The sequence below is a fragment of the Syngnathus leptorhynchus genome, unplaced genomic scaffold (genome assembly GCF_054491065.1).
Source record: "Syngnathus leptorhynchus isolate UIUO unplaced genomic scaffold, UIUO_Slep HiC_scaffold_107, whole genome shotgun sequence".
NCBI classification, from domain to species: Eukaryota; Metazoa; Chordata; class Actinopteri; order Syngnathiformes; family Syngnathidae; genus Syngnathus; species Syngnathus leptorhynchus.
Genome location: NW_028232074.1, coordinates 22,501 through 40,000, shown reverse-complemented (window position 1 = coordinate 40,000; position 17,500 = coordinate 22,501). Strand labels below are relative to the sequence as shown.

Here is a 17,500-nt window from a genome sequence, read left to right as displayed (position 1 = left end):
GAGCGTGAGGCCCCGGCCCTTTGGCTGCCTGGTACCTAAAACACTTCCATTGATCCAGCCACGGAGGGTGCTGGCTGGTGGCTCCATAGCTCCATAGCTCCATAGCACCAGAGCTCCATAGCTCCATAGCACCAGAGCTCCATAGCTCCATAGCACCAGAGCTCCATAGCTCCATAGCACCAGAGCTCCATAGCTCCATAGCACCAGAGCTCCATAGCTCCATAGCACCAGAGCTCCATAGCTCCATAGCACCAGAGCTCCATAGCTCCATAGCTCCAGGGCTCCATAGCTCCAGGGCTCCATAGCTCCATAGCTCCAGGGCTCCATAGCTCCAGGGCTCCAGGGCTCCATAGCTCCATAGCTCCAGGGCTCCATAGCTCCATACCTCCAGAGCTCCATAGCTCCAGCCTGGGTGGCTGGTGGCTCCATAGCTCCATACTTCCATAGCTCCAGTCAGAGAGTTGGCGAAAATTGCACTAAGTGCGAAAGCCCATTCATTTACAACGGCGTGTCCGCCAGGCGGCGACATTTCCCCGTTACCGGTGGCTGCGTGGCGGGTGAGTGACAGAGCTTATCCGAGCGGCTGGAACTCTGCGCCGGCGTGGTCGAGCGTGAGGCCCCGGCCCTTTGGCTGCCTGGTACCTAAAACACTTCCATTGATCCAGCCACGGAGGGTGCTGGCTGGTGGCTCCATAGCTCCATAGCTCCATAGCACCAGAGCTCCATAGCTCCATAGCACCAGAGCTCCATAGCTCCATAGCACCAGAGCTCCATAGCTCCATAGCACCAGAGCTCCATAGCTCCATAGCACCAGAGCTACATAGCTCCATAGCACCAGAGCTCCATAGCTCCATAGCACCAGAGCTCCATAGCTCCATAGCTCCAGGGCTCCATAGCTCCAGGGCTCCATAGCTCCATAGCTCCAGGGCTCCATAGCTCCAGGGCTCCAGGGCTCCATAGCTCCATAGCTCCAGGGCTCCATAGCTCCATACCTCCAGAGCTCCATAGCTCCAGCCTGGGTGGCTGGTGGCTCCATAGCTCCATACTTCCATAGCTCCAGTCAGAGAGTTGGCGAAAATTGCACTAAGTGCGAAAGCCCATTCATTTACAACGGCGTGTCCGCCAGGCGGCGACATTTCCCCGTTACCGGTGGCTGCGTGGCGGGTGAGTGACAGAGCTTATCCGAGCGGCTGGAACTCTGCGCCGGCGTGGTCGAGCGTGAGGCCCCGGCCCTTTGGCTGCCTGGTACCTAAAACACTTCCATTGATCCAGCCACGGAGGGTGCTGGCTGGTGGCTCCATAGCTCCATAGCTCCATAGCACCAGAGCTCCATAGCTCCATAGCACCAGAGCTCCATAGCTCCATAGCACCAGAGCTCCATAGCTCCATAGCACCAGAGCTCCATAGCTCCATAGCACCAGAGCTACATAGCTCCATAGCACCAGAGCTCCATAGCTCCATAGCACCAGAGCTCCATAGCTCCATAGCACCAGAGCTCCATAGCTCCATAGCACCAGAGCTCCATAGCTCCATAGCACCAGAGCTCCATAGCTCCATAGCACCAGAGCTCCATAGCTCCATAGCACCAGAGCTCCATAGCTCCATAGCACCAGAGCTCCATAGCTCCATAGCACCAGAGCTCCATAGCTCCATAGCACCAGAGCTCCATAGCTCCATAGCACCAGAGCTCCATAGCTCCATAGCACCAGAGCTCCATAGCTCCATAGCTCCAGCCTGGGTGGCTGGTGGCTCCATAGCTCCATACTTCCATAGCTCCAGTCAGAGAGTTGGCTAAAATTGCACTAAGTGCGAAAGCCCATTCATTTACAACGGCGTGTCCACAAGGCGGCGACATTTCCCCGTTACCGGTGGCTGCGCGGCGGGTGAGTGACAGAGCTTATCCGAGCGGCTGGAACTCTGCGCCGGCGTGGTCGAGCGTGAGGCCTCGGCCCTTTGGCTGCCTGGTACCTAAAACACTTCCATTGATCCAGCCACGGAGGGTGCTGGCTGGTGGCTCCATAGCTCCATACCTCCAGAGCTCCAGAGCTCCATAGCACCAGAGCTCCATAGCTCCATAGCACCAGAGCTCCATAGCACCAGAGCTCCATAGCTCCATAGCACCAGAGCTCCATAGCTCCATAGCACCAGAGCTCCATAGCTCCATAGCACCAGAGCTCCATAGCTCCATAGCTCCATAGCACCAGAGCTCCATAGCTCCATAGCACCAGAGCTCCATAGCTCCATAGCACCAGAGCTCCATAGCTCCATAGCACCAGAGCTCCATAGCTCCATAGCACCAGAGCTCCATAGCTCCATAGCACCAGAGCTCCATAGCTCCATAGCACCAGAGCTCCATAGCTCCATAGCACCAGAGCTCCATAGCTCCATAGCACCAGAGCTCCATAGCTCCATAGCTCCAGGGCTCCATAGCTCCATAGCTCCAGGGCTCCATAGCTCCAGGGCTCCAGGGCTCCATAGCTCCAGGGCTCCATAGCTCCAGGGCTCCAGGGCTCCATAGCTCCATACCTCCAGAGCTCCATACCTCCAGAGCTCCAGAGCTCCATAGCACCAGAGCTCCATGGCTTCAGAGCTCCATAGCACCATAGCTCCATACCTCCAGAGCTCCAGGGCTCCATAGCTCCATAGCTCCATAGCTCCATAGCTCCATACCTCCAGAGCTCCATAGCACCAGAGCTCCATGGCTCCATAGCTCCAGCCTGGGTGGCTGGTGGCTCCATAGCTCCATACTTCCATAGCTCCAGTCAGAGAGTTGGCGAAAATTGCACTAAGTGCGAAAGCCCATTCATTTACAACGGCGTGTCCGCCAGGCGGCGACATTTCCCCGTTACCGGTGGCTGCGCGGCGGGTGAGTGACAGAGCTTATCCGAGCGGCTGGAACTCTGCGCCGGCGTGGTCGAGCGGCTGGCCTCGGTAGTTGAGGTACCAGGGGTGGGGCGGGGAGCTCCAGGCGGGTCTTGTGAGAGAGTGAAGCCGAGCGGCTGGAACTCTCGGCCGGCCTGGTCGAGCGGCTGGCCTCGGTAGTTGAGGTACCAGGGGCGGGCTGGGGAGCTCCAGGCGGGGCTTGTGAGAGAGTGAAGCCGAGCGGCTGGAACTCTGGGCCGGCCTGGTCGAGCGGCTGGCCTCGGTAGTTGAGGTACCAGGGGCGGGCTGGGGAGCTCCAGGCGGGGCTTGTGAGAGAGTGTAGCCGAGCGGCTGGAACTCTGGGCCGGCGTGGTTGAGCAGCATGCCCGCGGAGGTGGCTCTTCCATAGGCAGGGAGGGTGCTGGAGCTCCACACTTCCATAGGCAGGGAGGGTGCTGGAGCTCCACACTTCCATAGGCAGGGAGGGTGCTGGAGCTCCACACTTCCATAGGCAGGGAGGGTGCTGGAGCTCCACACTTCCATAGGCAGGGAGGGTGCTGGAGCTCCACACTTCCATAGGCAGGGAGGGTGCTGGAGCTCCACACTTCCATAGGCAGGGAGGGTGCTGGAGCTCCACACTTCCATAGGCAGGGAGGGTGCTGGAGCTCCACACTTCCATAGGCAGGGAGGGTGCTGGAGCTCCACACTTCCATAGGCAGGGAGGGTGCTGGAGCTCCACACTTCCATAGGCAGGGAGGGTGCTGGAGCTCCACACTTCCATAGGCAGGGAGGGTGCTGGAGCTCCACACTTCCATAGGCAGGGAGGGTGCTGGAGCTCCACACTTCCATAGGCAGGGAGGGTGCTGGAGCTCCACACTTCCATAGGCAGGGAGGGTGCTGGAGCTCCACACTTCCATAGGCAGGGAGGGTGCTGGAGCTCCACACTTCCATAGGCAGGGAGGGTGCTGGAGCTCCACACTTCCATAGGCAGGGAGGGTGCTGGAGCTCCACACTTCCATAGGCAGGGAGGGTGCTGGAGCTCCACACTTCCATAGGCAGGGAGGGTGCTGGAGCTCCACACTTCCATAGGCAGGGAGGGTGCTGGAGCTCCACACTTCCATAGGCAGGGAGGGTGCTGGAGCTCCACACTTCCATAGGCAGGGAGGGTGCTGGAGCTCCACATCCACACTTCCAGCCACTGCATGCTGGCACTTCCACCTTGCTTGCTAAGTCGGCGTGATCTTGCCCAAAAAGTCCCTCCTCACCTCCAGCTGGAAGTGGAAAAAAATCCTCCACCTGCTTGGCCGAGGTTCTGGAAGCCAGCAGCTCGCAGAATGTTGCCAAAGTTTCACTGGAAGGAAAAGAAAAGAGAAGACCGAGTGCGCATTTCACCTACCGCCGAATGTCCACAAGAGGGAAGTGTCACTCCGTCGCAGAATCTGCGCCGACGCACTCGGCACCCTTCGAATTTATGGTGCCGGTGCGGGTGTTCTGGGTGCAAAAAGGCCGCCCAAGTGGTAGAAAAAAATCAGACTTCGTCTCTTAGGTCGAAATTAATGCCAAGTTTTGAAATGCACTGGCAGGGGTGGACCAGGGCCCGTTAGAAGTGCTTAGCCGAGGTCCTGGAAGCCTAACCCGGCGTGATCTTGTGCAAAAAGCCGCTGCTGAGCTCCAGCTGGAAGTGTAAAAAGAACCGGGCTGGATCAAAAAAAGAACCGGGCGGCCCTTTAAAATTGCTTAGCCGAGGTCCTGGAACCCTAACCCGGCGTGATCTTGTGCAAAAAGCCGCTGCTGAGCTCCAGCTGGAAGTGTAAAAAGAACCGGGCTGGTTCAAAAAAAGAACCGGGCGACCCGTTAGAAGTGCTTAGCCGAGGTCCTGGAAGCCTAACCCGGCGTGATCTTGTGCAAAAAGCCGCTGCTGAGCTCCAGCTGGAAGTGGAAAAAGAACCGGGCTGGATCAAAAAAGAACCGGGCGACCCGTTAAAATTGCTTAGCCGAGGTCCTGGAAGCCTAACACGGCGTGTTCTTGTGCAAAAAGCCGCTCCCGAGCTCCAGCTGGAAGTGTAAAAAGAACCAGGCTGGATAAAAAAAAGAACCGGGCTGGATCAAAAAAGAACCGGGCGACCCGTTAAAATTGCTTAGCCGAGGTCCTGGAAGCCTAACACGGCGTGATCTTGTGCAAAAAGCCGCTCCCGAGCTCCAGCTGGAAGTGTAAAAAGAACCGGGCTGGATAAAAAAAGAACCGGGCTGGATCAAAAAAGAACCGGGCGGCCCATTAAAATTGCTTAGCCGAGGTCCTGGAAGCCTAACACGGCGTGATCTTGTGCAAAAAGCCGCTCCCGAGCTCCAGCTGGAAGTGTAAAAAGAACCGGGCTGGATAAAAAAAGAACCGGGCTGGATCAAAAAAGAACCGGGCGGCCCATTAAAATTGCTTAGCCGAGGTCCTGGAAGCCTAACACGGCGTGATCTTGTGCAAAAAGCCGCTCCCGAGCTCCAGCTGGAAGTGTAAAAAGAACCGGGCTGGATAAAAAAAAGAACCGGGCTGGATCAAAAAAGAACCGGGCGACCCGTTAAAATTGCTTAGCCGAGGTCCTGGAAGCCTAACACGGCGTGATCTTGTGCAAAAAGCCGCTCCCGAGCTCCAGCTGGAAGTGTAAAAAGAACCAGGCTGGATAAAAAAAAGAACCGGGCTGGATCAAAAAAGAACCGGGCGACCCGTTAAAATTGCTTAGCCGAGGTCCTGGAAGCCTAACACGGCGTGTTCTTGTGCAAAAAGCCGCTCCCGAGCTCCAGCTGGAAGTGTAAAAAGAACCAGGCTGGATAAAAAAAAGAACCGGGCTGGTTCAAAAAAGAACCGGGCAACCCGTTAAAATTGCTTAGCCGAGGTCCTGGAAGCCTAACACGGCGTGTTCTTGTGCAAAAAGCCGCTCCCGAGCTCCAGCTGGAAGTGTAAAAAGAACCAGGCTGGATAAAAAAAAGAACCGGGCTGGATCAAAAAAGAACCGGGCGACCCGTTAAAATTGCTTAGCCGAGGTCCTGGAAGCCTAACACGGCGTGTTCTTGTGCAAAAAGCCGCTCCCGAGCTCCAGCTGGAAGTGTAAAAAGAACCAGGCTGGATAAAAAAAAGAACCGGGCTGGTTCAAAAAAGAACCGGGCAACCCGTTAAAATTGCTTAGCCGAGGTCCTGGAAGCCTAACACGGCGTGATCTTGTGCAAAAAGCCGCTCCCGAGCTCCAGCTGGAAGTGTAAAAAGAACCGGGCTGGATAAAAAAAGAACCGGGCTGGATAAAAAAAAAGAACCGGGCGACCCGTTAAAATTGCTTAGCCGAGGTCCTGGAAGCCTAACACGGCGTGATCTTGTGCAAAAAGCCGCTCCCGAGCTCCAGCTGGAAGTGTAAAAAGAACCAGGCTGGATAAAAAAAAGAACCGGGCTGGATCAAAAAAGAACCAGGCGACCCGTTAAAATTGCTTAGCCGAGGTCCTGGAAGCCTAACACGGCGTGTTCTTGTGCAAAAAGCCGCTCCCGAGCTCCAGCTGGAAGTGTAAAAAGAACCAGGCTGGATAAAAAAAAGAACCGGGCTGGATCAAAAAAGAACCGGGCGACCCGTTAAAATTGCTTAGCCGAGGTCCTGGAAGCCTAACACGGCGTGTTCTTGTGCAAAAAGCCGCTCCCGAGCTCCAGCTGGAAGTGTAAAAAGAACCAGGCTGGATAAAAAAAAGAACCGGGCTGGATCAAAAAAGAACCGGGCGACCCGTTAAAATTGCTTAGCTGAGGTCCTGGAAGCCTAACACGGCGTGATCTTGTGCAAAAAGCCGCTCCCGAGCTCCAGCTGGAAGTGTAAAAAGAACCGGGCTGGATAAAAAAAAAGAACCGGGCTGGTTCAAAAAAGAACCGGGCAACCCGTTAAAATTGCTTAGCCGAGGTCCTGGAAGCCTAACCCGGCGTGATCTTGCCCGAAAGTCGGCCTCTATACTTCCATTTTAGGTACCAGGGGCTATTAGTGTACTTGGTCCCACTAGTCAGTGTACTCATCCAGTTACCCCCCGTTTTCCAAAACACCATCGGCACGTATAAGGGGGGGACTCTTGAGAGAGATGAGGTATATGGCAGCGCAACACCAATCCGCTCCGCGCTGGTTCCCATGTCGGCTACGGATGAATAAAACCAGCCTGTCCCCCCTGGAGCTCACGAGACACGGAATTTTTTCTAAGTGCCAACGGCTCTTCCGAGCAAACGTGTCCGCTCCGGCTGGTTCCCCCGTCGGCCTCGAATGACGAAAAATGCCGGTCTCCGCCCGGAGCTCATGACAAACGAAAAATTTTCTAAGTGCCAACGGCACTAGCGAGCGAATGTGTCCGCTCGGCGCTGGTTCCCGGGTCGAACCCGGAAGACGAAAAACGCCGCTCTCCGCCCGGAGCTCATGACAAACGAAAAATTTTCTAAGTGCCAACGGCACTAGCGAGCGAATGTGTCCGCTCGGCGCTGGTTCCCGGGTCGAACCCGGAAGACGAAAAACGCCGCTCTCCGCCCGGAGCTCATGACAAACGAAAATTTTTCTAAGTGCCAACGGCACTAGCGAGCGAATGTGTCCGCTCGGCGCTGGTTCCCGGGTCGAACCCGGAAGACGAAAAACGCCGCTCTCCGCCCGGAGCTCATGACAAACGAAAAATTTTCTAAGTGCCAACGGCACTAGCGAGCGAATGTGTCCGCTCGGCGCTGGTTCCCGGGTCGAACCCGGAAGACGAAAAACGCCGCTCTCCGCCCGGAGCTCATGACAAACGAAAAATTTTCTAAGTGCCAACGGCACTAGCGAGCGAATGTGTCCGCTCGGCGCTGGTTCCCGGGTCGAACCCGGAAGACGAAAAACGCCGCTCTCCGCCCGGAGCTCATGACAAACGAAAAATTTTCTAAGTGCCAACGGCACTAGCGAGCGAATGTGTCCGCTCGGCGCTGGTTCCCGGGTCGAACCCGGAAGACGAAAAACGCCGCTCTCCGCCCGGAGCTCATGACAAACGAAAAATTTTCTAAGTGCCAACGGCACTAGCGAGCGAATGTGTCCGCTCGGCGCTGGTTCCCGGGTCGAACCCGGAAGACAAAAAACGCCGGTCTCCGCCCGGAGCTCATGACAAACGAAAAATTTTCTAAGTGCCAACGGCACTAGCGAGCGAATGTGTCCGCTCGGCGCTGGTTCCCGGGTCGAACCCGGAAGACGAAAAACGCCGCTCTCCGCCCGGAGCTCATGACAAACGAAAAATTTTCTAAGTGCCAACGGCACTTGCGAGCGAATGTGTCCGCTCGGCGCTGGTTCCCGGGTCGGACCCGGAAGACGAAAAACGCCGGTCTCCGCCCGGAGCTCATGACAAACGAAAAATTTTCTAAGTGCCAACGGCACTAGCGAGCGAATGTGTCCGCTCGGCGCTGGTTCCCGGGTCGGACCCGGAAGACGAAAAACGCCGGTCCTCGCCTGGAGGTCCCAGCAAAATCGGCGAAAAAACGACTAAGTGTCAACTTTCGAAAAAACGACTAAGTGCCCACGGCTCTGCGGGGCTTGTGAGTCCGCCCCGCGCCGGTTCGGTGGTCGGCCTCAAAAAGCAAAAAATCAGCCTCTCTCCCTGGAGCTCACCTCGAGGTACCAGGGGGTGAGGTACCCGGGCTAAGGTGCAGTACCTTTTTTGGTCTTCAGGTGCGCCAGAGTACAATGAAATGGTCCCAGTAGTCAGTGTACTCATCGACTTTCCCCCCGTTTTCCAAAGCACCTCGTTTACGAGTATGGAGGAGATGGTGCTGGTCTCCCCACGGCGTCGGACACGCCGTCCTCGACAGCACAAGGTCGGATAGAAGACCTGGAAAGCGCCGTGGCACGCGCTGGAGGTGGGCACTTTGGCGAAAAAACGACTAAGTGTCAACTTTCGAAAAAACGACTAAGTGTCAACTTTCGAAAAAACGGCTAAGTGTCAACTTTCGAAAAAACGACTAAGTGTCACCTCTCTGAAAAAATGGCAAAGTGTCGCCTCTCTGAAATTTTTCTAAGTGCCCACGGCTCTGCGGGCTCGTGCATCCGAGCCGCGCCGGTTCTGCAACCGGCCTAGAATGACGAAAAATAACGGTCTCCTCCTGGAGCTCACAGCCAATTGTGGCGAAAAAGTGGCAAAGTGCCCACGGCCCTGCCGAGCTTTGGCGTCCGCTCAGCGCCGGTGCCGCAGTCGGCCTCGAATGACGAAAAATGACGGTCTCCTCCTGGAGCTCACAGCCAACTTGGCAAAAAGTTTCTAAGTGCCCACGGCCCTGCCGAGCTTTGGCGTCCGCCCAGCGCCGGTTCCGCAGTCGGCCTCGAATGACGAAAAATAACGGTCTCCTCCTGGAGCTCACAGCCAACTTGGCAAAAAGTTTCTAAGTGCCCACGGCCCTGCCGAGCTTTGGCGTCCGCTCAGCGCCGGTGCCGCAGTCGGCCTCGAATGACGAAAAATGACGGTCTCCTCCTGGAGCTCACAGCCAACTTGGCAAAAAGTTTCTAAGTGCCCACGGCCCTGCCGAGCTTTGGCGTCCGCCCAGCGCCGGTTCCGCAGTCGGCCTCGAATGACGAAAAATAACGGTCTCCTCCTGGAGCTCACAGCCAACTTGGCAAAAAGTTTCTAAGTGCCCACGGCCCTGCCGAGCTTTGGCGTCCGCTCAGCGCCGGTGCCGCAGTCGGCCTCGAATGACGAAAAATGACGGTCTCCTCCTGGAGCTCACAGCCAACTTGGCAAAAAGTTTCTAAGTGCCCACGGCCCTGCCGAGCTTTGGCGTCCGCCCAGCGCCGGTTCCGCAGTCGGCCTCGAATGACGAAAAATAACGGTCTCCTCCTGGAGCTCACAGCCAACTTGGCAAAAAGTTTCTAAGTGCCCACGGCCCTGCCGAGCTTTGGCGTCCGCCCAGCGCCGGTTCCGCAGTCGGCCTCGAATGACGAAAAATAACGGTCTCCTCCTGGAGCTCACAGCCAACTTGGCAAAAAGTTTCTAAGTGCCCACGGCCCTGCCGAGCTTTGGCGTCCGCCCAGCGCCGGTTCCGCAGTCGGCCTCGAATGACGAAAAATAACGGTCTCCTCCTGGAGCTCACAGCCAACTTGGCAAAAAGTTTCTAAGTGCCCACGGCCCTGCCGAGCTTTGGCGTCCGCTCAGCGCCGGTTCCGCAGTCGGCCTCGAATGACGAAAAATGACGGTCTCCTCCTGGAGCTCACAGCCAACTTGGCAAAAAGTTTCTAAGTGCCCACGGCCCTGCCGAGCTTTGGCGTCCGCCCAGCGCCGGTTCCGCAGTCGGCCTCGAATGACGAAAAATAACGGTCTCCTCCTGGAGCTCACAGCCAACTTGGCAAAAAGTTTCTAAGTGCCCACGGCCCTGCCGAGCTTTGGCGTCCGCCCAGCGCCGGTTCCGCAGTCGGCCTCGAATGACGAAAAATAACGGTCTCCTCCTGGAGCTCACAGCCAACTTGGCAAAAAGTTTCTAAGTGCCCACGGCCCTGCCGAGCTTTGGCGTCCGCTCAGCGCCGGTGCCGCAGTCGGCCTCGAATGACGAAAAATGACGGTCTCCTCCTGGAGCTCACAGCCAACTTGGCAAAAAGTTTCTAAGTGCCCACGGCCCTGCCGAGCTTTGGCATCCGCCCAGCGCCGGTTCCGCAGTCGGCCTCGAATGACGAAAAATAACGGTCTCCTCCTGGAGCTCACAGCCAACTTGGCAAAAAGTTTCTAAGTGCCCACGGCCCTGCCGAGCTTTGGCGTCCGCCCAGCGCCGGTTCCGCAGTCGGCCTCGAATGACGAAAAATAACGGTCTCCTCCTGGAGCTCACAGCCAACTTGGCAAAAAGTTTCTAAGTGCCCACGGCCCTGCCGAGCTTTGGCATCCGCCCAGCGCCGGTTCCGCAGTCGGCCTCGAATGACGAAAAATGACGGTCTCCTCCTGGAGCTCACAGCCAACTTGGCAAAAAGTTTCTAAGTGCCCACGGCCCTGCCGAGCTTTGGCGTCCGCCCAGCGCCGGTTCCGCAGTCGGCCTCGAATGACGAAAAATAACGGTCTCCTCCTGGAGCTCACAGCCAACTTGGCAAAAAGTTTCTAAGTGCCCACGGCCCTGCCGAGCTTTGGCGTCCGCTCAGCGCCGGTGCCGCAGTCGGCCTCGAATGACGAAAAATGACGGTCTCCTCCTGGAGCTCACAGCCAACTTGGCAAAAAGTTTCTAAGTGCCCACGGCCCTGCCGAGCTTTGGCGTCCGCCCAGCGCCGGTTCCGCAGTCGGCCTCGAATGACGAAAAATAACGGTCTCCTCCTGGAGCTCACAGCCAACTTGGCAAAAAGTTTCTAAGTGCCCACGGCCCTGCCGAGCTTTGGCGTCCGCCCAGCGCCGGTTCCGCAGTCGGCCTCGAATGACGAAAAATAACGGTCTCCTCCTGGAGCTCACAGCCAACTTGGCAAAAAGTTTCTAAGTGCCCACGGCCCTGCCGAGCTTTGGCGTCCGCCCAGCGCCGGTTCCGCAGTCGGCCTCGAATGACGAAAAATAACGGTCTCCTCCTGGAGCTCACAGCCAACTTGGCAAAAAGTTTCTAAGTGCCCACGGCCCTGCCGAGCTTTGGCGTCCGCCCAGCGCCGGTTCCGCAGTCGGCCTCGAATGACGAAAAATAACGGTCTCCTCCTGGAGCTCACAGCCAACTTGGCAAAAAGTTTCTAAGTGCCCACGGCCCTGCCGAGCTTTGGCGTCCGCCCAGCGCCGGTTCCGCAGTCGGCCTCGAATGACGAAAAATAACGGTCTCCTCCTGGAGCTCACAGCCAACTTGGCAAAAAGTTTCTAAGTGCCCACGGCCCTGCCGAGCTTTGGCGTCCGCCCAGCGCCGGTTCCGCAGTCGGCCTCGAATGACGAAAAATAACGGTCTCCTCCTGGAGCTCACAGCCAACTTGGCAAAAAGTTTCTAAGTGTCACATCTCTGAAAAAACGGCTAAGTGTCGACTTTCGAAAAAACGGCAAAGTGTCACATCTCTGAAAAAACGGCTAAGTGTCGACTTTCGAAAAAACGGCTAAGTGTCAACTTTCGAAAAAACGGCTAAGTGTCGCCTCTCTGAAAAAACGGCAAAGTGTCAACTTTCGAAAAAACGACAGAGTGTCGCCTCTCTGAAAAAACGACTAAGTGTCGACTCTGAGAAAATGGCAAAGTGCCCACGGCTCTGCGGGCTCGTGCATCCGACCCGCGCCGGTTCCCCAGCCGGCCTGAAATAAGGCAAAACCAGCCTCTCCGCCTGGAGCTCAGAGCCAACTTGGCGAATATTTTCTAAGTGCCCACGGCTCTGCGTGGCTACGGCGTCTGCCCAGCGCCGGTTCCTGGGTCGAACCCCGAGGACGAGGAATGCCGGTCTCCGCCTGGAGGTCCCAGCTTAATCGGCGAAAATTTTCTAAGTGCCCACGGCTCTGCCGGGCTCGTGCATCCGACCCGCGCCGGTTCCCCAGCCGGCCTGAAATAAGGCAAAACCAGGCTCTCCCCCTGGAGCTCAGAGCCAATTGTGGCGAAAAAACGACTAAGTGTCAACTTTCGAAAAAACGACTAAGTGTCAACTTTCCAAAAAAACGGCTAAGTGTCGACTTTCGAAAAAACGGCTAAGTGTCAACTTTCGAAAAAACGACTAAGTGTCGCCTCTGAAAAAACGACTAAGTGTCGCCTCTCTGAAAAAACGACTAAGTGCCCACGGCTCTGGGGGGCTTGTGAGTCCGCCCCGCGCCGGTTCGGCGGTCGGCCTCAAAAAGCGAAAAATCAGCCTCTCTCCCTGGAGCTCACCAAAAATTTGTCGAAATTTTTCTAAGTTCTCCTCGAGGTACCAGGGGGTGAGGTACCCGGGCTAAGGTGCAGTACCTTTTTTGGTCTTCAGGTGCGCCAGAGTACAATGAAATGGTCCCAGTAGTCAGTGTACTCATCGACTTTCCCCCCGTTTTCCAAAGCACCCCGTTTACGAGTATGGAGGAGATGGTGCTGGTCTCCCCACGGCGTCGGACACGCCGTCCTCGACAGCACAAGGTCGGATAGAAGACCTGAAAAGCGCCGTGGCACGCGCTGGAGGTGTCACTGTGGCGAAAAAGTGACTAAGTGTCAACTTTCGAAAAAACGGCTAAGTGTCAACTTTCGAAAAAACGGCTAAGTGTCAACTTTCGAAAAAACGGCTAAGTGTCAACTTTCGAAAAAACGACTAAGTGTCGCCTCTCTGAAAAAACGGCAAAGTGTCAACTTTCGAAAAAACGACTAAGTGTCAACTTTCGAAAAAACGACTAAGTGTCACCTCTCTGAAAAAATGGCAAAGTGTCAACTGCGAATGTGGTGGTGCATGGAAGGAAGTGGAGGACGGCCGCCTCCTTAAACACAGGCCGAAGAGGAGCGTCAGGGCCGGCTCCTTAAACACGGACCGAGTGTCGCCCTTAACACAGACCAAGCGGAGGACGGCCGCCTCCCTAAATACAGGCCGAACCGGAGCGCGAGGGCCGCTCCTTAAACACGGACCGAGTGTCGCCCTTAACACAGACCAAGGGGAGGACGGCCGCCTCCTTAAACACAGGCCGGAGAGGAGCGTCAGGGCCAGGCTCCTCAAACATGGACCGAGTGTCGCCCTTAACACAGACCAAGGGGAGGACGGCCGCCTCCTTAAACACAGGCCGGAGAGGAGCGTCAGGGCCAGGCTCCTCAAACATGGACCGAGTGTCGCCCTTAACACAGACCAAGGGGAGGACGGCCGCCTCCTTAAACACAGGCCGGAGAGGAGCGTCAGGGCCAGGCTCCTCAAACATGGACCGAGTGTCGCCCTTAACACGGACCAAGGGGAGGACGGCCGCCTCCTTAAACACAGGCCGGAGAGGAGCGTCAGGGCCAGGCTCCTCAAACATGGACCGAGTGTCGCCCTTAACACGGACCAAGGGGAGGACGGCCGCCTCCTTAAACACAGGCCGGAGAGGAGCGTCAGGGCCAGGCTCCTCAAACATGGACCGAGTGTCGCCCTTAACACAGACCAAGGGGAGGACGGCCGCCTCCTTAAACACAGGCCGGAGAGGAGCGTCAGGGCCAGGCTCCTCAAACATGGACCGAGTGTCGCCCTTAACACGGACCAAGGGGAGGACGGCCGCCTCCTTAAACACAGGCCGGAGAGGAGCGTCAGGGCCAGGCTCCTCAAACATGGACCGAGTGTCGCCCTTAACACGGACCAAGGGGAGGACGGCCGCCTCCTTAAACACAGGCCGGAGAGGAGCGTCAGGGCCAGGCTCCTCAAACATGGACAGAGTGTCGCCCTTAACACAGACCAAGCGGAGGACGGCCGCCTCCCTAAATACAGGCCGAACCGGAGCGCGAGTGTCGCTCCTTAAACACGGACCGAGTGGAGGACGGCCGCCTCCTTAAACACAGGCCGAACAAAATGACACAAAGTGTCAACTGCGAATGTTGTCCATCCAAGGAAGGAGCGTGATGCCCGGCCGGCTCCTTAAACACAGGCCGAGAGTCGCCCCGGACGGTCCGCCTCGCGGCGCCCGTCTGCTCGGATAAAATGACACAAAGTGTCAACTACGAATGTTGTCCATCCAAGGAGGGAGCGTGATGCCCGGCCGGCTCCGAAAACACAGGCCGAGAGTCGCCCCGGACGGTCCGCCTCGCGGCGCCCGTCTGCTCGGATAAAATGACACAAAGTGTCAACTGCGAATGTTGTCCATCCAAGGAAGGAGCGTGATGCCCGGCCGGCTCCTTAAACACAGGCCGAGAGTCGCCCCGGACGGTCCGCCTCGCGGCGCCCGCCCGCTCGGATAAAATGACACAAAGTGTCAACTACGAATGTTGTCCATCCAAGGAAGGAGCGTGATGCCCGGCCGGCTCCTTAAACACAGGCCGAGAGTCGCCCCGGACGGTCGCCTCGCGGCGCCCGTCTGCTCGGATAAAATGACACAAAGTGTCAACTACGAATGTTGTCCATCCAAGGAGGGAGCGTGATGCCCGGCCGGCTCCGAAAACACAGGCCGAGAGTCGCCCCGGACGGTCCGCCTCGCGGCGCCCGTCTGCTCGGATAAAATGACACAAAGTGTCAACTGCGAATGTTGTCCATCCAAGGAAGGAGCGTGATGCCCGGCCGGCTCCTTAAACACAGGCCGAGAGTCGCCCCGGACGGTCCGCCTCGCGGCGCCCGCCCGCTCGGATAAAATGACACAAAGTGTCAACTACGAATGTTGTCCATCCAAGGAAGGAGCGTGATGCCCGGCCGGCTCCTTAAACACAGGCCGAGAGTCGCCCCGGACGGTCGCCTCGCGGCGCCCGTCTGCTCGGATAAAATGACACAAAGTGTCAACTACGAATGTTGTCCATCCAAGGAGGGAGCGTGATGCCCGGCCGGCTCCGAAAACACAGGCCGAGAGTCGCCCCGGACGGTCCGCCTCGCGGCGCCCGTCTGCTCGGATAAAATGACACAAAGTGTCAACTACGAATGTTGTCCATCCAAGGAGGGAGCGTGAGGCCCGGCCGGCTCCGAAAACACAGGCCGAGAGTCGCCCCGGACGGTCCGCCTCTCGAGGCGCCCGCCCGCTCGGATAAAATGACACAAAGTGTCAACTACGAATGTTGTCCATCCAAGGAGGGAGCGTGATGCCCGGCCGGCTCCGAAAACACAGGCCGAGATTCGACCCCGGACGGGCCGTCTTCTCCCGGCGCCCGCCCGCGTACGCCCCCCATCCCCGGTCGCCCGTCTGCTCCCGGCGGGCCTCCGAGTACCCCCTCACCCAACTGACCGACTGGCACTCATGACCCGCCTTGGTAGGGCCTCCATCGGCCTCGGCTCGTCCGACGTCGGGTGGACGGTTCCTACCCACTGCGGGTCGCACTCTAGCGCCCCGGCCGCCGCGTGAGCGTGCGCTCCCCGCGCCGCCCCGCAGGCCCCGGCGCGACCGTACTGCGGCGAGACCGAGACGACCCGGTTTGGCATCCATCCCACCTAGCCACGATCCACGGAGGCCGAGCGAGCGGCTGAGTGTCGGGCGCCGCGCGTGCGAGCGTCCGCCGGCCGCGCCGGTCCTTCCGCGAATGTCGTTTCTCAAACCCTCCGGCTTGATAGCGGCGGCACCACGGGAAGCCGTCCACACACACACCGTCCGACCTCTATCCGAAAAGCCTTCCCGACCAACCGCGGTCGCGGGGGCGTCTGTCGCTCCGCATCGGGGGGGCGTATGGCTTCCGCGCTACGCGCTGCGGGCTCGGGGGGGCCGCAACGGCTGAGTCTGACTCGGCCGGGGCGCAGCTTCCCTCCCGGCAGTCAGCAATAGTGCCGATCGCGCCTGCCACCAGCCCCCTCCCCGACGGGTTCGTCGGCGCCGGCTGGCCGCCGTCCGCCTTCGTTCCCCGAGGGTTCCCAACCAGCGCCGATCCAACTCCGCATCCTGGCCGCACGCAGTGCGTGCCTCGCGCGGGTAAGTCGCCGGCGCAGCGCCGCAGCTCCCGACCCCCGCGTACGGGAATAGTTGAGGGCCTCAGCGGGCCGCACCGACCGAGTCCGACTCGGGCCGGGGCGCAGATTCCCGCTTGGGTGACCGAACGTTCTCTGCTCGGGCCGGAGGGCCGACGCCCGTCCCCCCCCGTCGTCCCCCACGGACCGCCTCCGAGGCCACTTCGCACGGCTCATCCTCGGCTCCCTACCAATGCTTAATCGATGGGGCCGCCCGGCCGGATTCGCGCCACCCTGTCCACCGCGAGTCTCCCCAGACTAACCCGAGTTACCGCCCAGCTCGCCTAACCTTGCACTCGCTCTGCCAAACGGTCGTGTAGTCGGCGGGCCGTCCTACGGGTCGCCCTCCCTCCCCAAACGCGCGGCGGGATAGCGGCAAGGCGGCGGCGGCGGCCAGCGGCGTCGGGGCGCTCGCACCGGAGAAGAGGCGTCTTACGAGGCCGGGCGCAGCTCCCTCTCGTTTACTTGCTGAGTAGCGGCGCTCGAAGGTTCCGCGGCGAGCGCGGCTCATCCCATTGAATGTCCCTGCACCAGGCTCCATCGAAGGGCCGCCCGGCCGGATTCGCACCCCCCTGTCCACCGCGAAGTCCCCTCGACTAACCCGAGTTACCGCCCAGTTCGCCTAACCTTGCATCGCCCCGCCAAACGAGCGAGTTGTCGGCCGTCCTGCGGGTCGCCACCGGCCCCAAACGTGCGGAGGGATAGCGGCAAGGCGGCGGCGGCGGCCAGCGGCGTCGGGGTCGACCTAGCACCGGAGAAGAGGTGTCTTACGAGGCCGGGCGCAGCTCCTCTCGTTTAGGGGTCCGCGAGGGTCGCATTCGAGGTTCCGCGTCCTCGGCTTCGGCTGCGCCGGGTCCAGCCCGATCCATCTCACCCCGCGGCAGCGTCAGACCACCTAGAGCCCCCGCGAACCGCGGCCGGCGTCCGGAAAACAGTCGCGCGAGCCCCCGCTCCGGCGGGCCGGCGAGCGAGAGGCGCTACCCAGCCACCCTCTCTCCTACCTGGTTGATCCTGCCAGTAGCATATGCTTGTCTCAAAGATTAAGCCATGCAAGTCTAAGTGCACACGGCCCGTACAGCGAAACTGCGAATGGCTCATTAAATCAGTTATGGTTCCTTTGATCGCTCCTCAGTTACTTGGATAACTGTGGCAATTCTAGAGCTAAT

The 17,500-nt window shown here is 58.6% G+C and overlaps 1 non-coding gene across 1 annotated transcript in view; it reads left to right on the top strand.

Moving 5' to 3' along the window:
* Nucleotides 1-17,332: 17,332 nt before the first annotated feature.
* LOC147037859 (18S ribosomal RNA) overlaps nt 17,333-17,500 on the top strand; it is a 1,907-nt gene continuing 1,739 nt past the window's right edge. Inside the window, exon 1 of the ribosomal RNA XR_015064265.1 lies at nt 17,333-17,500. This exon is cut by the window's right edge and continues 1,739 nt beyond it. This is a non-coding gene — a ribosomal RNA (18S ribosomal RNA).